At 48.7% G+C, this 19,942-nt stretch overlaps 9 non-coding genes across 9 annotated transcripts; all 9 read left to right on the top strand.

The window, feature by feature from the left end:
* Window positions 1–1,154: 1,154 nt before the first annotated feature.
* LOC126129282 (U1 spliceosomal RNA) lies at window positions 1,155–1,317 on the top strand. The gene has a single exon (XR_007527243.1). It is a non-coding gene; the product is annotated as a U1 spliceosomal RNA (small nuclear RNA).
* A 2,143-nt stretch (window positions 1,318–3,460) lies between these two features.
* LOC126129281 (U1 spliceosomal RNA) lies at window positions 3,461–3,623 on the top strand. The gene has a single exon (XR_007527242.1). It is a non-coding gene; the product is annotated as a U1 spliceosomal RNA (small nuclear RNA).
* Window positions 3,624–5,766: 2,143 nt separating this feature from the next.
* Window positions 5,767–5,929, top strand: LOC126129280 (U1 spliceosomal RNA). The gene has a single exon (XR_007527241.1). It is a non-coding gene; the product is annotated as a U1 spliceosomal RNA (small nuclear RNA).
* Window positions 5,930–8,072: 2,143 nt separating this feature from the next.
* Window positions 8,073–8,235, top strand: LOC126129279 (U1 spliceosomal RNA). The gene has a single exon (XR_007527240.1). It is a non-coding gene; the product is annotated as a U1 spliceosomal RNA (small nuclear RNA).
* A 2,143-nt stretch (window positions 8,236–10,378) lies between these two features.
* LOC126129294 (U1 spliceosomal RNA) lies at window positions 10,379–10,541 on the top strand. Its single transcript, XR_007527253.1, has one exon. It is a non-coding gene; the product is annotated as a U1 spliceosomal RNA (small nuclear RNA).
* A 2,142-nt stretch (window positions 10,542–12,683) lies between these two features.
* Window positions 12,684–12,846, top strand: LOC126129293 (U1 spliceosomal RNA). Its single transcript, XR_007527252.1, has one exon. It is a non-coding gene; the product is annotated as a U1 spliceosomal RNA (small nuclear RNA).
* A 2,143-nt stretch (window positions 12,847–14,989) lies between these two features.
* On the top strand, window positions 14,990–15,152 carry LOC126129292 (U1 spliceosomal RNA). The gene has a single exon (XR_007527251.1). It is a non-coding gene; the product is annotated as a U1 spliceosomal RNA (small nuclear RNA).
* Window positions 15,153–17,295: 2,143 nt separating this feature from the next.
* On the top strand, window positions 17,296–17,458 carry LOC126129291 (U1 spliceosomal RNA). The gene has a single exon (XR_007527250.1). It is a non-coding gene; the product is annotated as a U1 spliceosomal RNA (small nuclear RNA).
* Window positions 17,459–19,602: 2,144 nt separating this feature from the next.
* Window positions 19,603–19,765, top strand: LOC126129278 (U1 spliceosomal RNA). The gene has a single exon (XR_007527239.1). It is a non-coding gene; the product is annotated as a U1 spliceosomal RNA (small nuclear RNA).
* The last annotated feature ends 177 nt before the right edge of the window (window positions 19,766–19,942 follow it).

Genomic DNA, 19,942 nt, shown 5'->3' with positions numbered 1-19,942 from the left:
AAACACACACACTTTATTGTTTAATATCATTTCTTTACACTTCAAAACTGTCACTACTTCAAAAACAAGCAATTTAATTTATCCTTACTTACTCCATGTCCAAGCAAAGAGACAGAGAGAGGTAAATGTAATGCCCGCAGCAGTTTCAAATGTTTGCACATATAAAACTACTCATAGCGTCACCATAGTCATAAGATATTAATCATTTATGAAATGCCGCAAAATTAATCTGCAGCAAGCTGTGTTGCCATTAGGTGGCAATGGCATTGTTTTCACAGTGCTACCTAGTAGTGGTGCAGCCTAAACGAATTAATTACTTCCCCTAAACTTTTCCATCTAGCTTAAATAATGAAGCATTATTTTTCTCATACACTTTCATATGCGTGAAGGAAATATCTCCACATTCTGAATTAAAGAGAACACAAATTTCGTTCGAGCTTTCCAGATCGTGCTCGAGATGAACAGAAAGAAGAAGTGTTACCTTACCTTCAAGTGTCTTCTGTTCCATCAGCGTCCAATGGGGTAAGTTGCAGTTTTTGCTCATTATTGTCTTTCCTTAAGAGCCTGCTGACGTGATGTTTGTCCCTCGTGTACAACACCCACGAGTGCATACAGCTTCCTTAGAACATCTGATAGTCAGAGCCTGGTCCTTCGGTTGCTCAGCGACAGACAAGGGCGATTGACAATGCTGCCGTATTTCCTAGCACTAAGGGCTCCCACGGAGGGAGCAAAGGTAAGAGCAATAATTGATTTTGTGGCTTGCACTGTGGCTGGAAGAAACAGTCATTCAGCAAATCTCATTTGCCGTTTTTTGACACCGGCCGAGAAAGAGGGCGACTTTCAGGCGGAGAGGGTGGCTCGAAGGCGGTAACCCCGACATGGCCCGCCATCTCCCGGAGGGTGCAGTAACTTAACCCCAGCAACGGCCGGCGCCGCGAGTCGCGATGTCTTCCGCACGAAAAATGCATCGCTTTCTGCAGAAGGCCGTTATTGTGCCTGTCTGCCTGCTAACTCGACGGCCAACAGCGCGTTTCTAAGGAAGCAAGTACATTCACGGCACCATGCTCTTCGCCGAATGCGACAACGTCAAGAGTTCTCGTTCCACTACGATAGCGCGACGCATTACAAATATTCGCCTGTGGCCGAGGAGAAGCATACTTACCTGGCGTAGAGGATACCGTGATCATGAAGGCGGTTCCTCCGGGGTGAGGCTTGTCCATTGCACTTCGGTCGAGCTGACCCCCGCGATTACTCCAAATGCGAGTAACTCGGGCGCATAATTTTTGGTAGTCGGGACTGCGTTCGCGCTGTCCCGGTGCTAATCTCCATTACAATCAAAGCTTCTCCTCGTGTCTGACGATAAGCACTGACCGTGAGTAATTTGCCAGCTTCTCATAACCGACTAGAAGTGACAAAATACACTAGGAAACGGCGTCCAGAGCCAGCGCACTGCTCTTTAACCGCGTGGCACGCGCGCTCGTAATAGCAGCGGCAGCCGCGAGATGGCTCAGGCCATCTAACTTGGCTATGATTTCCGTATTAACGGTCGAACGGCCCCTTTTAGCATTCTCTGTCCATGAACGGATTGCGCGCCAAACGTTATTCGACGGCGCGGCATTCCCTGCAAGCACAGTAACTGCTGTGGCGCGAGCGGGCGTACAGGGGCCATCGGCCAGCCGAACGCTTTGGCGCCTGTGGCATGGTACATGAGGGGCCGGAAGCAAGCGTCTAGCGTAGCGTCTCGAGACTTGCAGACTTGCGGCACTTGAGGAGCTTGTGGGGACGTGAATCGAAGGAAATAACATGACGAGCTGCACCGAAAACGAGAAACATATAGATTCTAGCCAACAGCGCCCTGTGCTCCCAGACGGCCACCCATCCAAGCCCAACCTCGGTGATCGGACGAGAACCGGCGTATTTGTACCCTTCTCTTACCCCGTTGCCGTTGGCGAGTGAATGCTGCAACGTGTGCCGGCAAGTCAGCTTCGGATCCTCACTCAACTTCCACACACAGTGAATATCTTCCTGGCCACGACAGTTTCCCGCCGCAGTTGGCGTCTACCTGCTCTAAGGAATGGCCTTTCGTCGCAGTGGTTGTGTTTCATCTGACAACTTTGCAGGCAACCTAAAATAACGCTTGGAAATGAGCAATTAAAGCACGAGGAGGACTGAAAACTGCCGCAAGAAATTATTAAGCTCGGTTTCGATTGCAACAATTCCAATGAAATTCTCACGTACACTAATTGCAGAGGTAGGTAGGATTAAATAAATTCGTTGTTGAATCACTACATTCGGAAAAAAAAAAAAAACACACACACTTTATTGTTTAATATCATTTCTTTACACTTCAAAACTGTCACTACTTCAAAAACAAGCAATTTAATTTATCCTTACTTACTCCATGTCCAAGCAAAGAGACAGAGAGAGGTAAATGTAATGCCCGCAGCAGTTTCAAATGTTTGCACATATAAAACTACTCATAGCGTCACCATAGTCATAAGATATTAATCATTTATGAAATGCCGCAAAATTAATCTGCAGCAAGCTGTGTTGCCATTAGGTGGCAATGGCATTGTTTTCACAGTGCTACCTAGTAGTGGTGCAGCCTAAACGAATTAATTACTTCCCCTAAACTTTTCCATCTAGCTTAAATAATGAAGCATTATTTTTCTCATACACTTTCATATGCGTGAAGGAAATATCTCCACATTCTGAATTAAAGAGAACACAAATTTCGTTCGAGCTTTCCAGATCGTGCTCGAGATGAACAGAAAGAAGAAGTGTTACCTTACCTTCAAGTGTCTTCTGTTCCATCAGCGTCCAATGGGGTAAGTTGCAGTTTTTGCTCATTATTGTCTTTCCTTAAGAGCCTGCTGACGTGATGTTTGTCCCTCGTGTACAACACCCACGAGTGCATACAGCTTCCTTAGAACATCTGATAGTCAGAGCCTGGTCCTTCGGTTGCTCAGCGACAGACAAGGGCGATTGACAATGCTGCCGTATTTCCTAGCACTAAGGGCTCCCACGGAGGGAGCAAAGGTAAGAGCAATAATTGATTTTGTGGCTTGCACTGTGGCTGGAAGAAACAGTCATTCAGCAAATCTCATTTGCCGTTTTTTGACACCGGCCGAGAAAGAGGGCGACTTTCAGGCGGAGAGGGTGGCTCGAAGGCGGTAACCCCGACATGGCCCGCCATCTCCCGGAGGGTGCAGTAACTTAACCCCAGCAACGGCCGGCGCCGCGAGTCGCGATGTCTTCCGCACGAAAAATGCATCGCTTTCTGCAGAAGGCCGTTATTGTGCCTGTCTGCCTGCTAACTCGACGGCCAACAGCGCGTTTCTAAGGAAGCAAGTACATTCACGGCACCATGCTCTTCGCCGAATGCGACAACGTCAAGAGTTCTCGTTCCACTACGATAGCGCGACGCATTACAAATATTCGCCTGTGGCCGAGGAGAAGCATACTTACCTGGCGTAGAGGATACCGTGATCATGAAGGCGGTTCCTCCGGGGTGAGGCTTGTCCATTGCACTTCGGTCGAGCTGACCCCCGCGATTACTCCAAATGCGAGTAACTCGGGCGCATAATTTTTGGTAGTCGGGACTGCGTTCGCGCTGTCCCGGTGCTAATCTCCATTACAATCAAAGCTTCTCCTCGTGTCTGACGATAAGCACTGACCGTGAGTAATTTGCCAGCTTCTCATAACCGACTAGAAGTGACAAAATACACTAGGAAACGGCGTCCAGAGCCAGCGCACTGCTCTTTAACCGCGTGGCACGCGCGCTCGTAATAGCAGCGGCAGCCGCGAGATGGCTCAGGCCATCTAACTTGGCTATGATTTCCGTATTAACGGTCGAACGGCCCCTTTTAGCATTCTCTGTCCATGAACGGATTGCGCGCCAAACGTTATTCGACGGCGCGGCATTCCCTGCAAGCACAGTAACTGCTGTGGCGCGAGCGGGCGTACAGGGGCCATCGGCCAGCCGAACGCTTTGGCGCCTGTGGCATGGTACATGAGGGGCCGGAAGCAAGCGTCTAGCGTAGCGTCTCGAGACTTGCAGACTTGCGGCACTTGAGGAGCTTGTGGGGACGTGAATCGAAGGAAATAACATGACGAGCTGCACCGAAAACGAGAAACATATAGATTCTAGCCAACAGCGCCCTGTGCTCCCAGACGGCCACCCATCCAAGCCCAACCTCGGTGATCGGACGAGAACCGGCGTATTTGTACCCTTCTCTTACCCCGTTGCCGTTGGCGAGTGAATGCTGCAACGTGTGCCGGCAAGTCAGCTTCGGATCCTCACTCAACTTCCACACACAGTGAATATCTTCCTGGCCACGACAGTTTCCCGCCGCAGTTGGCGTCTACCTGCTCTAAGGAATGGCCTTTCGTCGCAGTGGTTGTGTTTCATCTGACAACTTTGCAGGCAACCTAAAATAACGCTTGGAAATGAGCAATTAAAGCACGAGGAGGACTGAAAACTGCCGCAAGAAATTATTAAGCTCGGTTTCGATTGCAACAATTCCAATGAAATTCTCACGTACACTAATTGCAGAGGTAGGTAGGATTAAATAAATTCGTTGTTGAATCACTACATTCGGAAAAAAAAAAAAAACACACACACTTTATTGTTTAATATCATTTCTTTACACTTCAAAACTGTCACTACTTCAAAAACAAGCAATTTAATTTATCCTTACTTACTCCATGTCCAAGCAAAGAGACAGAGAGAGGTAAATGTAATGCCCGCAGCAGTTTCAAATGTTTGCACATATAAAACTACTCATAGCGTCACCATAGTCATAAGATATTAATCATTTATGAAATGCCGCAAAATTAATCTGCAGCAAGCTGTGTTGCCATTAGGTGGCAATGGCATTGTTTTCACAGTGCTACCTAGTAGTGGTGCAGCCTAAACGAATTAATTACTTCCCCTAAACTTTTCCATCTAGCTTAAATAATGAAGCATTATTTTTCTCATACACTTTCATATGCGTGAAGGAAATATCTCCACATTCTGAATTAAAGAGAACACAAATTTCGTTCGAGCTTTCCAGATCGTGCTCGAGATGAACAGAAAGAAGAAGTGTTACCTTACCTTCAAGTGTCTTCTGTTCCATCAGCGTCCAATGGGGTAAGTTGCAGTTTTTGCTCATTATTGTCTTTCCTTAAGAGCCTGCTGACGTGATGTTTGTCCCTCGTGTACAACACCCACGAGTGCATACAGCTTCCTTAGAACATCTGATAGTCAGAGCCTGGTCCTTCGGTTGCTCAGCGACAGACAAGGGCGATTGACAATGCTGCCGTATTTCCTAGCACTAAGGGCTCCCACGGAGGGAGCAAAGGTAAGAGCAATAATTGATTTTGTGGCTTGCACTGTGGCTGGAAGAAACAGTCATTCAGCAAATCTCATTTGCCGTTTTTTGACACCGGCCGAGAAAGAGGGCGACTTTCAGGCGGAGAGGGTGGCTCGAAGGCGGTAACCCCGACATGGCCCGCCATCTCCCGGAGGGTGCAGTAACTTAACCCCAGCAACGGCCGGCGCCGCGAGTCGCGATGTCTTCCGCACGAAAAATGCATCGCTTTCTGCAGAAGGCCGTTATTGTGCCTGTCTGCCTGCTAACTCGACGGCCAACAGCGCGTTTCTAAGGAAGCAAGTACATTCACGGCACCATGCTCTTCGCCGAATGCGACAACGTCAAGAGTTCTCGTTCCACTACGATAGCGCGACGCATTACAAATATTCGCCTGTGGCCGAGGAGAAGCATACTTACCTGGCGTAGAGGATACCGTGATCATGAAGGCGGTTCCTCCGGGGTGAGGCTTGTCCATTGCACTTCGGTCGAGCTGACCCCCGCGATTACTCCAAATGCGAGTAACTCGGGCGCATAATTTTTGGTAGTCGGGACTGCGTTCGCGCTGTCCCGGTGCTAATCTCCATTACAATCAAAGCTTCTCCTCGTGTCTGACGATAAGCACTGACCGTGAGTAATTTGCCAGCTTCTCATAACCGACTAGAAGTGACAAAATACACTAGGAAACGGCGTCCAGAGCCAGCGCACTGCTCTTTAACCGCGTGGCACGCGCGCTCGTAATAGCAGCGGCAGCCGCGAGATGGCTCAGGCCATCTAACTTGGCTATGATTTCCGTATTAACGGTCGAACGGCCCCTTTTAGCATTCTCTGTCCATGAACGGATTGCGCGCCAAACGTTATTCGACGGCGCGGCATTCCCTGCAAGCACAGTAACTGCTGTGGCGCGAGCGGGCGTACAGGGGCCATCGGCCAGCCGAACGCTTTGGCGCCTGTGGCATGGTACATGAGGGGCCGGAAGCAAGCGTCTAGCGTAGCGTCTCGAGACTTGCAGACTTGCGGCACTTGAGGAGCTTGTGGGGACGTGAATCGAAGGAAATAACATGACGAGCTGCACCGAAAACGAGAAACATATAGATTCTAGCCAACAGCGCCCTGTGCTCCCAGACGGCCACCCATCCAAGCCCAACCTCGGTGATCGGACGAGAACCGGCGTATTTGTACCCTTCTCTTACCCCGTTGCCGTTGGCGAGTGAATGCTGCAACGTGTGCCGGCAAGTCAGCTTCGGATCCTCACTCAACTTCCACACACAGTGAATATCTTCCTGGCCACGACAGTTTCCCGCCGCAGTTGGCGTCTACCTGCTCTAAGGAATGGCCTTTCGTCGCAGTGGTTGTGTTTCATCTGACAACTTTGCAGGCAACCTAAAATAACGCTTGGAAATGAGCAATTAAAGCACGAGGAGGACTGAAAACTGCCGCAAGAAATTATTAAGCTCGGTTTCGATTGCAACAATTCCAATGAAATTCTCACGTACACTAATTGCAGAGGTAGGTAGGATTAAATAAATTCGTTGTTGAATCACTACATTCGGAAAAAAAAAAAAAACACACACACTTTATTGTTTAATATCATTTCTTTACACTTCAAAACTGTCACTACTTCAAAAACAAGCAATTTAATTTATCCTTACTTACTCCATGTCCAAGCAAAGAGACAGAGAGAGGTAAATGTAATGCCCGCAGCAGTTTCAAATGTTTGCACATATAAAACTACTCATAGCGTCACCATAGTCATAAGATATTAATCATTTATGAAATGCCGCAAAATTAATCTGCAGCAAGCTGTGTTGCCATTAGGTGGCAATGGCATTGTTTTCACAGTGCTACCTAGTAGTGGTGCAGCCTAAACGAATTAATTACTTCCCCTAAACTTTTCCATCTAGCTTAAATAATGAAGCATTATTTTTCTCATACACTTTCATATGCGTGAAGGAAATATCTCCACATTCTGAATTAAAGAGAACACAAATTTCGTTCGAGCTTTCCAGATCGTGCTCGAGATGAACAGAAAGAAGAAGTGTTACCTTACCTTCAAGTGTCTTCTGTTCCATCAGCGTCCAATGGGGTAAGTTGCAGTTTTTGCTCATTATTGTCTTTCCTTAAGAGCCTGCTGACGTGATGTTTGTCCCTCGTGTACAACACCCACGAGTGCATACAGCTTCCTTAGAACATCTGATAGTCAGAGCCTGGTCCTTCGGTTGCTCAGCGACAGACAAGGGCGATTGACAATGCTGCCGTATTTCCTAGCACTAAGGGCTCCCACGGAGGGAGCAAAGGTAAGAGCAATAATTGATTTTGTGGCTTGCACTGTGGCTGGAAGAAACAGTCATTCAGCAAATCTCATTTGCCGTTTTTTGACACCGGCCGAGAAAGAGGGCGACTTTCAGGCGGAGAGGGTGGCTCGAAGGCGGTAACCCCGACATGGCCCGCCATCTCCCGGAGGGTGCAGTAACTTAACCCCAGCAACGGCCGGCGCCGCGAGTCGCGATGTCTTCCGCACGAAAAATGCATCGCTTTCTGCAGAAGGCCGTTATTGTGCCTGTCTGCCTGCTAACTCGACGGCCAACAGCGCGTTTCTAAGGAAGCAAGTACATTCACGGCACCATGCTCTTCGCCGAATGCGACAACGTCAAGAGTTCTCGTTCCACTACGATAGCGCGACGCATTACAAATATTCGCCTGTGGCCGAGGAGAAGCATACTTACCTGGCGTAGAGGATACCGTGATCATGAAGGCGGTTCCTCCGGGGTGAGGCTTGTCCATTGCACTTCGGTCGAGCTGACCCCCGCGATTACTCCAAATGCGAGTAACTCGGGCGCATAATTTTTGGTAGTCGGGACTGCGTTCGCGCTGTCCCGGTGCTAATCTCCATTACAATCAAAGCTTCTCCTCGTGTCTGACGATAAGCACTGACCGTGAGTAATTTGCCAGCTTCTCATAACCGACTAGAAGTGACAAAATACACTAGGAAACGGCGTCCAGAGCCAGCGCACTGCTCTTTAACCGCGTGGCACGCGCGCTCGTAATAGCAGCGGCAGCCGCGAGATGGCTCAGGCCATCTAACTTGGCTATGATTTCCGTATTAACGGTCGAACGGCCCCTTTTAGCATTCTCTGTCCATGAACGGATTGCGCGCCAAACGTTATTCGACGGCGCGGCATTCCCTGCAAGCACAGTAACTGCTGTGGCGCGAGCGGGCGTACAGGGGCCATCGGCCAGCCGAACGCTTTGGCGCCTGTGGCATGGTACATGAGGGGCCGGAAGCAAGCGTCTAGCGTAGCGTCTCGAGACTTGCAGACTTGCGGCACTTGAGGAGCTTGTGGGGACGTGAATCGAAGGAAATAACATGACGAGCTGCACCGAAAACGAGAAACATATAGATTCTAGCCAACAGCGCCCTGTGCTCCCAGACGGCCACCCATCCAAGCCCAACCTCGGTGATCGGACGAGAACCGGCGTATTTGTACCCTTCTCTTACCCCGTTGCCGTTGGCGAGTGAATGCTGCAACGTGTGCCGGCAAGTCAGCTTCGGATCCTCACTCAACTTCCACACACAGTGAATATCTTCCTGGCCACGACAGTTTCCCGCCGCAGTTGGCGTCTACCTGCTCTAAGGAATGGCCTTTCGTCGCAGTGGTTGTGTTTCATCTGACAACTTTGCAGGCAACCTAAAATAACGCTTGGAAATGAGCAATTAAAGCACGAGGAGGACTGAAAACTGCCGCAAGAAATTATTAAGCTCGGTTTCGATTGCAACAATTCCAATGAAATTCTCACGTACACTAATTGCAGAGGTAGGTAGGATTAAATAAATTCGTTGTTGAATCACTACATTCGGAAAAAAAAAAAAAACACACACACTTTATTGTTTAATATCATTTCTTTACACTTCAAAACTGTCACTACTTCAAAAACAAGCAATTTAATTTATCCTTACTTACTCCATGTCCAAGCAAAGAGACAGAGAGAGGTAAATGTAATGCCCGCAGCAGTTTCAAATGTTTGCACATATAAAACTACTCATAGCGTCACCATAGTCATAAGATATTAATCATTTATGAAATGCCGCAAAATTAATCTGCAGCAAGCTGTGTTGCCATTAGGTGGCAATGGCATTGTTTTCACAGTGCTACCTAGTAGTGGTGCAGCCTAAACGAATTAATTACTTCCCCTAAACTTTTCCATCTAGCTTAAATAATGAAGCATTATTTTTCTCATACACTTTCATATGCGTGAAGGAAATATCTCCACATTCTGAATTAAAGAGAACACAAATTTCGTTCGAGCTTTCCAGATCGTGCTCGAGATGAACAGAAAGAAGAAGTGTTACCTTACCTTCAAGTGTCTTCTGTTCCATCAGCGTCCAATGGGGTAAGTTGCAGTTTTTGCTCATTATTGTCTTTCCTTAAGAGCCTGCTGACGTGATGTTTGTCCCTCGTGTACAACACCCACGAGTGCATACAGCTTCCTTAGAACATCTGATAGTCAGAGCCTGGTCCTTCGGTTGCTCAGCGACAGACAAGGGCGATTGACAATGCTGCCGTATTTCCTAGCACTAAGGGCTCCCACGGAGGGAGCAAAGGTAAGAGCAATAATTGATTTTGTGGCTTGCACTGTGGCTGGAAGAAACAGTCATTCAGCAAATCTCATTTGCCGTTTTTTGACACCGGCCGAGAAAGAGGGCGACTTTCAGGCGGAGAGGGTGGCTCGAAGGCGGTAACCCCGACATGGCCCGCCATCTCCCGGAGGGTGCAGTAACTTAACCCCAGCAACGGCCGGCGCCGCGAGTCGCGATGTCTTCCGCACGAAAAATGCATCGCTTTCTGCAGAAGGCCGTTATTGTGCCTGTCTGCCTGCTAACTCGACGGCCAACAGCGCGTTTCTAAGGAAGCAAGTACATTCACGGCACCATGCTCTTCGCCGAATGCGACAACGTCAAGAGTTCTCGTTCCACTACGATAGCGCGACGCATTACAAATATTCGCCTGTGGCCGAGGAGAAGCATACTTACCTGGCGTAGAGGATACCGTGATCATGAAGGCGGTTCCTCCGGGGTGAGGCTTGTCCATTGCACTTCGGTCGAGCTGACCCCCGCGATTACTCCAAATGCGAGTAACTCGGGCGCATAATTTTTGGTAGTCGGGACTGCGTTCGCGCTGTCCCGGTGCTAATCTCCATTACAATCAAAGCTTCTCCTCGTGTCTGACGATAAGCACTGACCGTGAGTAATTTGCCAGCTTCTCATAACCGACTAGAAGTGACAAAATACACTAGGAAACGGCGTCCAGAGCCAGCGCACTGCTCTTTAACCGCGTGGCACGCGCGCTCGTAATAGCAGCGGCAGCCGCGAGATGGCTCAGGCCATCTAACTTGGCTATGATTTCCGTATTAACGGTCGAACGGCCCCTTTTAGCATTCTCTGTCCATGAACGGATTGCGCGCCAAACGTTATTCGACGGCGCGGCATTCCCTGCAAGCACAGTAACTGCTGTGGCGCGAGCGGGCGTACAGGGGCCATCGGCCAGCCGAACGCTTTGGCGCCTGTGGCATGGTACATGAGGGGCCGGAAGCAAGCGTCTAGCGTAGCGTCTCGAGACTTGCAGACTTGCGGCACTTGAGGAGCTTGTGGGGACGTGAATCGAAGGAAATAACATGACGAGCTGCACCGAAAACGAGAAACATATAGATTCTAGCCAACAGCGCCCTGTGCTCCCAGACGGCCACCCATCCAAGCCCAACCTCGGTGATCGGACGAGAACCGGCGTATTTGTACCCTTCTCTTACCCCGTTGCCGTTGGCGAGTGAATGCTGCAACGTGTGCCGGCAAGTCAGCTTCGGATCCTCACTCAACTTCCACACACAGTGAATATCTTCCTGGCCACGACAGTTTCCCGCCGCAGTTGGCGTCTACCTGCTCTAAGGAATGGCCTTTCGTCGCAGTGGTTGTGTTTCATCTGACAACTTTGCAGGCAACCTAAAATAACGCTTGGAAATGAGCAATTAAAGCACGAGGAGGACTGAAAACTGCCGCAAGAAATTATTAAGCTCGGTTTCGATTGCAACAATTCCAATGAAATTCTCACGTACACTAATTGCAGAGGTAGGTAGGATTAAATAAATTCGTTGTTGAATCACTACATTCGGAAAAAAAAAAAAACACACACACTTTATTGTTTAATATCATTTCTTTACACTTCAAAACTGTCACTACTTCAAAAACAAGCAATTTAATTTATCCTTACTTACTCCATGTCCAAGCAAAGAGACAGAGAGAGGTAAATGTAATGCCCGCAGCAGTTTCAAATGTTTGCACATATAAAACTACTTATAGCGTCACCATAGTCATAAGATATTAATCATTTATGAAATGCCGCAAAATTAATCTGCAGCAAGCTGTGTTGCCATTAGGTGGCAATGGCATTGTTTTCACAGTGCTACCTAGTAGTGGTGCAGCCTAAACGAATTAATTACTTCCCCTAAACTTTTCCATCTAGCTTAAATAATGAAGCATTATTTTTCTCATACACTTTCATATGCGTGAAGGAAATATCTCCACATTCTGAATTAAAGAGAACACAAATTTCGTTCGAGCTTTCCAGATCGTGCTCGAGATGAACAGAAAGAAGAAGTGTTACCTTACCTTCAAGTGTCTTCTGTTCCATCAGCGTCCAATGGGGTAAGTTGCAGTTTTTGCTCATTATTGTCTTTCCTTAAGAGCCTGCTGACGTGATGTTTGTCCCTCGTGTACAACACCCACGAGTGCATACAGCTTCCTTAGAACATCTGATAGTCAGAGCCTGGTCCTTCGGTTGCTCAGCGACAGACAAGGGCGATTGACAATGCTGCCGTATTTCCTAGCACTAAGGGCTCCCACGGAGGGAGCAAAGGTAAGAGCAATAATTGATTTTGTGGCTTGCACTGTGGCTGGAAGAAACAGTCATTCAGCAAATCTCATTTGCCGTTTTTTGACACCGGCCGAGAAAGAGGGCGACTTTCAGGCGGAGAGGGTGGCTCGAAGGCGGTAACCCCGACATGGCCCGCCATCTCCCGGAGGGTGCAGTAACTTAACCCCAGCAACGGCCGGCGCCGCGAGTCGCGATGTCTTCCGCACGAAAAATGCATCGCTTTCTGCAGAAGGCCGTTATTGTGCCTGTCTGCCTGCTAACTCGACGGCCAACAGCGCGTTTCTAAGGAAGCAAGTACATTCACGGCACCATGCTCTTCGCCGAATGCGACAACGTCAAGAGTTCTCGTTCCACTACGATAGCGCGACGCATTACAAATATTCGCCTGTGGCCGAGGAGAAGCATACTTACCTGGCGTAGAGGATACCGTGATCATGAAGGCGGTTCCTCCGGGGTGAGGCTTGTCCATTGCACTTCGGTCGAGCTGACCCCCGCGATTACTCCAAATGCGAGTAACTCGGGCGCATAATTTTTGGTAGTCGGGACTGCGTTCGCGCTGTCCCGGTGCTAATCTCCATTACAATCAAAGCTTCTCCTCGTGTCTGACGATAAGCACTGACCGTGAGTAATTTGCCAGCTTCTCATAACCGACTAGAAGTGACAAAATACACTAGGAAACGGCGTCCAGAGCCAGCGCACTGCTCTTTAACCGCGTGGCACGCGCGCTCGTAATAGCAGCGGCAGCCGCGAGATGGCTCAGGCCATCTAACTTGGCTATGATTTCCGTATTAACGGTCGAACGGCCCCTTTTAGCATTCTCTGTCCATGAACGGATTGCGCGCCAAACGTTATTCGACGGCGCGGCATTCCCTGCAAGCACAGTAACTGCTGTGGCGCGAGCGGGCGTACAGGGGCCATCGGCCAGCCGAACGCTTTGGCGCCTGTGGCATGGTACATGAGGGGCCGGAAGCAAGCGTCTAGCGTAGCGTCTCGAGACTTGCAGACTTGCGGCACTTGAGGAGCTTGTGGGGACGTGAATCGAAGGAAATAACATGACGAGCTGCACCGAAAACGAGAAACATATAGATTCTAGCCAACAGCGCCCTGTGCTCCCAGACGGCCACCCATCCAAGCCCAACCTCGGTGATCGGACGAGAACCGGCGTATTTGTACCCTTCTCTTACCCCGTTGCCGTTGGCGAGTGAATGCTGCAACGTGTGCCGGCAAGTCAGCTTCGGATCCTCACTCAACTTCCACACACAGTGAATATCTTCCTGGCCACGACAGTTTCCCGCCGCAGTTGGCGTCTACCTGCTCTAAGGAATGGCCTTTCGTCGCAGTGGTTGTGTTTCATCTGACAACTTTGCAGGCAACCTAAAATAACGCTTGGAAATGAGCAATTAAAGCACGAGGAGGACTGAAAACTGCCGCAAGAAATTATTAAGCTCGGTTTCGATTGCAACAATTCCAATGAAATTCTCACGTACACTAATTGCAGAGGTAGGTAGGATTAAATAAATTCGTTGTTGAATCACTACATTCGGAAAAAAAAAAAAAACACACACACTTTATTGTTTAATATCATTTCTTTACACTTCAAAACTGTCACTACTTCAAAAACAAGCAATTTAATTTATCCTTACTTACTCCATGTCCAAGCAAAGAGACAGAGAGAGGTAAATGTAATGCCCGCAGCAGTTTCAAATGTTTGCACATATAAAACTACTCATAGCGTCACCATAGTCATAAGATATTAATCATTTATGAAATGCCGCAAAATTAATCTGCAGCAAGCTGTGTTGCCATTAGGTGGCAATGGCATTGTTTTCACAGTGCTACCTAGTAGTGGTGCAGCCTAAACGAATTAATTACTTCCCCTAAACTTTTCCATCTAGCTTAAATAATGAAGCATTATTTTTCTCATACACTTTCATATGCGTGAAGGAAATATCTCCACATTCTGAATTAAAGAGAACACAAATTTCGTTCGAGCTTTCCAGATCGTGCTCGAGATGAACAGAAAGAAGAAGTGTTACCTTACCTTCAAGTGTCTTCTGTTCCATCAGCGTCCAATGGGGTAAGTTGCAGTTTTTGCTCATTATTGTCTTTCCTTAAGAGCCTGCTGACGTGATGTTTGTCCCTCGTGTACAACACCCACGAGTGCATACAGCTTCCTTAGAACATCTGATAGTCAGAGCCTGGTCCTTCGGTTGCTCAGCGACAGACAAGGGCGATTGACAATGCTGCCGTATTTCCTAGCACTAAGGGCTCCCACGGAGGGAGCAAAGGTAAGAGCAATAATTGATTTTGTGGCTTGCACTGTGGCTGGAAGAAACAGTCATTCAGCAAATCTCATTTGCCGTTTTTTGACACCGGCCGAGAAAGAGGGCGACTTTCAGGCGGAGAGGGTGGCTCGAAGGCGGTAACCCCGACATGGCCCGCCATCTCCCGGAGGGTGCAGTAACTTAACCCCAGCAACGGCCGGCGCCGCGAGTCGCGATGTCTTCCGCACGAAAAATGCATCGCTTTCTGCAGAAGGCCGTTATTGTGCCTGTCTGCCTGCTAACTCGACGGCCAACAGCGCGTTTCTAAGGAAGCAAGTACATTCACGGCACCATGCTCTTCGCCGAATGCGACAACGTCAAGAGTTCTCGTTCCACTACGATAGCGCGACGCATTACAAATATTCGCCTGTGGCCGAGGAGAAGCATACTTACCTGGCGTAGAGGATACCGTGATCATGAAGGCGGTTCCTCCGGGGTGAGGCTTGTCCATTGCACTTCGGTCGAGCTGACCCCCGCGATTACTCCAAATGCGAGTAACTCGGGCGCATAATTTTTGGTAGTCGGGACTGCGTTCGCGCTGTCCCGGTGCTAATCTCCATTACAATCAAAGCTTCTCCTCGTGTCTGACGATAAGCACTGACCGTGAGTAATTTGCCAGCTTCTCATAACCGACTAGAAGTGACAAAATACACTAGGAAACGGCGTCCAGAGCCAGCGCACTGCTCTTTAACCGCGTGGCACGCGCGCTCGTAATAGCAGCGGCAGCCGCGAGATGGCTCAGGCCATCTAACTTGGCTATGATTTCCGTATTAACGGTCGAACGGCCCCTTTTAGCATTCTCTGTCCATGAACGGATTGCGCGCCAAACGTTATTCGACGGCGCGGCATTCCCTGCAAGCACAGTAACTGCTGTGGCGCGAGCGGGCGTACAGGGGCCATCGGCCAGCCGAACGCTTTGGCGCCTGTGGCATGGTACATGAGGGGCCGGAAGCAAGCGTCTAGCGTAGCGTCTCGAGACTTGCAGACTTGCGGCACTTGAGGAGCTTGTGGGGACGTGAATCGAAGGAAATAACATGACGAGCTGCACCGAAAACGAGAAACATATAGATTCTAGCCAACAGCGCCCTGTGCTCCCAGACGGCCACCCATCCAAGCCCAACCTCGGTGATCGGACGAGAACCGGCGTATTTGTACCCTTCTCTTACCCCGTTGCCGTTGGCGAGTGAATGCTGCAACGTGTGCCGGCAAGTCAGCTTCGGATCCTCACTCAACTTCCACACACAGTGAATATCTTCCTGGCCACGACAGTTTCCCGCCGCAGTTGGCGTCTACCTGCTCTAAGGAATGGCCTTTCGTCGCAGTGGTTGTGTTTCATCTGACAACTTTGCAGGCAACCTAAAATAACGCTTGGAAATGAGCAATTAAAGCACGAGGAGGACTGAAAACTGCCGCAAGAAATTATTAAGCTCGGTTTCGATTGCAACAATTCCAATGAAATTCTCACGTACACTAATTGCAGAGGTAGGTAGGATTAAATAAATTCGTTGTTGAATCACTACATTCGGAAAAAAAAAAAAAACACACACACTTTATTGTTTAATATCATTTCTTTACACTTCAAAACTGTCACTACTTCAAAAACAAGCAATTTAATTTATCCTTACTTACTCCATGTCCAAGCAAAGAGACAGAGAGAGGTAAATGTAATGCCCGCAGCAGTTTCAAATGTTTGCACATATAAAACTACTCATAGCGTCACCATAGTCATAAGATATTAATCATTTATGAAATGCCGCAAAATTAATCTGCAGCAAGCTGTGTTGCCATTAGGTGGCAATGGCATTGTTTTCACAGTGCTACCTAGTAGTGGTGCAGCCTAAACGAATTAATTACTTCCCCTAAACTTTTCCATCTAGCTTAAATAATGAAGCATTATTTTTCTCATACACTTTCATATGCGTGAAGGAAATATCTCCACATTCTGAATTAAAGAGAACACAAATTTCGTTCGAGCTTTCCAGATCGTGCTCGAGATGAACAGAAAGAAGAAGTGTTACCTTACCTTCAAGTGTCTTCTGTTCCATCAGCGTCCAATGGGGTAAGTTGCAGTTTTTGCTCATTATTGTCTTTCCTTAAGAGCCTGCTGACGTGATGTTTGTCCCTCGTGTACAACACCCACGAGTGCATACAGCTTCCTTAGAACATCTGATAGTCAGAGCCTGGTCCTTCGGTTGCTCAGCGACAGACAAGGGCGATTGACAATGCTGCCGTATTTCCTAGCACTAAGGGCTCCCACGGAGGGAGCAAAGGTAAGAGCAATAATTGATTTTGTGGCTTGCACTGTGGCTGGAAGAAACAGTCATTCAGCAAATCTCATTTGCCGTTTTTTGACACCGGCCGAGAAAGAGGGCGACTTTCAGGCGGAGAGGGTGGCTCGAAGGCGGTAACCCCGACATGGCCCGCCATCTCCCGGAGGGTGCAGTAACTTAACCCCAGCAACGGCCGGCGCCGCGAGTCGCGATGTCTTCCGCACGAAAAATGCATCGCTTTCTGCAGAAGGCCGTTATTGTGCCTGTCTGCCTGCTAACTCGACGGCCAACAGCGCGTTTCTAAGGAAGCAAGTACATTCACGGCACCATGCTCTTCGCCGAATGCGACAACGTCAAGAGTTCTCGTTCCACTACGATAGCGCGACGCATTACAAATATTCGCCTGTGGCCGAGGAGAAGCATACTTACCTGGCGTAGAGGATACCGTGATCATGAAGGCGGTTCCTCCGGGGTGAGGCTTGTCCATTGCACTTCGGTCGAGCTGACCCCCGCGATTACTCCAAATGCGAGTAACTCGGGCGCATAATTTTTGGTAGTCGGGACTGCGTTCGCGCTGTCCCGGTGCTAATCTCCATTACAATCAAAGCTTCTCCTCGTGTCTGACGATAAGCACTGACCGTGAGTAATTTGCCAGCTTCTCATAACCGACTAGAAGTGACAAAATACACTAGGAAACGGCGTCCAGAGCCAGCGCACTGCTCTTTAACCGCGTGGCACGCGCGCTCGTAATAGCAGCGGCAGCCGCGAGATGGCTCAGGCCATCTAACTTGGCTATGATTTCCGTATTAACGGTCGAACGGCCCCTTTTAGCATTCTCTGTCCATGAACGGATTGCGCGCCAAACGTTATTCGACGGCGCGGCATTCCCTGCAAGCACAGTAACTGCTGTGGCGCGAGCGGGCGTACAGGGGCCATCGGCCAGCCGAACGCTTTGGCGCCTGTGGCATGGTACATGAGGGGCCGGAAGCAAGCGTCTAGCGTAGCGTCTCGAGACTTGCAGACTTGCGGCACTTGAGGAGCTTGTGGGGACGTGAATCGAAGGAAATAACATGACGAGCTGCACCGAAAACGAGAAACATATAGATTCTAGCCAACAGCGCCCTGTGCTCCCAGACGGCCACCCATCCAAGCCCAACCTCGGTGATCGGACGAGAACCGGCGTATTTGTACCCTTCTCTTACCCCGTTGCCGTTGGCGAGTGAATGCTGCAACGTGTGCCGGCAAGTCAGCTTCGGATCCTCACTCAACTTCCACACACAGTGAATATCTTCCTGGCCACGACAGTTTCCCGCCGCAGTTGGCGTCTACCTGCTCTAAGGAATGGCCTTTCGTCGCAGTGGTTGTGTTTCATCTGACAACTTTGCAGGCAACCTAAAATAACGCTTGGAAATGAGCAATTAAAGCACGAGGAGGACTGAAAACTGCCGCAAGAAATTATTAAGCTCGGTTTCGATTGCAACAATTCCAATGAAATTCTCACGTACACTAATTGCAGAGGTAGGTAGGATTAAATAAATTCGTTGTTGAATCACTACATTCGGAAAAAAAAAAAAAACACACACACTTTATTGTTTAATATCATTTCTTTACACTTCAAAACTGTCACTACTTCAAAAACAAGCAATTTAATTTATCCTTACTTACTCCATGTCCAAGCAAAGAGACAGAGAGAGGTAAATGTAATGCCCGCAGCAGTTTCAAATGTTTGCACATATAAAACTACTCATAGCGTCACCATAGTCATAAGATATTAATCATTTATGAAATGCCGCAAAATTAATCTGCAGCAAGCTGTGTTGCCATTAGGTGGCAATGGCATTGTTTTCACAGTGCTACCTAGTAGTGGTGCAGCCTAAACGAATTAATTACATACTTCCCCTAAACTTTTCCATCTAGCTTAAATAATGAAGCATTATTTTTCTCATACACTTTCATATGCGTGAAGGAAATATCTCCACATTCTGAATTAAAGAGAACACAAATTTCGTTCGAGCTTTCCAGATCGTGCTCGAGATGAACAGAAAGAAGAAGTGTTACCTTACCTTCAAGTGTCTTCTGTTCCATCAGCGTCCAATGGGGTAAGTTGCAGTTTTTGCTCATTATTGTCTTTCCTTAAGAGCCTGCTGACGTGATGTTTGTCCCTCGTGTACAACACCCACGAGTGCATACAGCTTCCTTAGAACATCTGATAGTCAGAGCCTGGTCCTTCGGTTGCTCAGCGACAGACAAGGGCGATTGACAATGCTGCCGTATTTCCTAGCACTAAGGGCTCCCACGGAGGGAGCAAAGGTAAGAGCAATAATTGATTTTGTGGCTTGCACTGTGGCTGGAAGAAACAGTCATTCAGCAAATCTCATTTGCCGTTTTTTTGACACCGGCCGAGAAAGAGGGCGACTTTCAGGCGGAGAGGGTGGCTCGAAGGCGGTAACCCCGACATGGCCCGCCATCTCCCGGAGGGTGCAGTAACTTAACCCCAGCAACGGCCGGCGCCGCGAGTCGCGATGTCTTCCGCACGAAAAATGCATCGCTTTCTGCAGAAGGCCGTTATTGTGTCTGCCTGCTAACTCGACGGCCAACAGCGCGTTTCTAAGGAAGCAAGTACATTCACGGCACCATGCTCTTCGCCGAATGCGACAACGTCAAGAGTTCTCGTTCCACTACGATAGCGCGACGCATTACAAATATTCGCCTGTGGCCGAGGAGAAGCATACTTACCTGGCGTAGAGGATACCGTGATCATGAAGGCGGTTCCTCCGGGGTGAGGCTTGTCCATTGCACTTCGGTCGAGCTGACCCCCGCGATTACTCCAAATGCGAGTAACTCGGGCGCATAATTTTTGGTAGTCGGGACTGCGTTCGCGCTGTCCCGGTGCTAATCTCCATTACAATCAAAGCTTCTCCTCGTGTCTGACGATAAGCACTGACCGTGAGTAATTTGCCAGCTTCTCATAACCGACTAGAAGTGACAAAATACACTAGGAAACGGCGTCCAGAGCCAGCGCACTGCTCTTTAACCGCGTGGCACGCGCGCTCGTAATAGCAGCGGCA

Source organism: Schistocerca cancellata, unplaced genomic scaffold, assembly GCF_023864275.1.
Source record: "Schistocerca cancellata isolate TAMUIC-IGC-003103 unplaced genomic scaffold, iqSchCanc2.1 HiC_scaffold_530, whole genome shotgun sequence".
NCBI lineage: Eukaryota > Metazoa > Arthropoda > Insecta > Orthoptera > Acrididae > Schistocerca > Schistocerca cancellata.
Note: the sequence above shows the minus strand (reverse complement) of the source record. Positions and strands in the feature narration are given on the sequence as shown.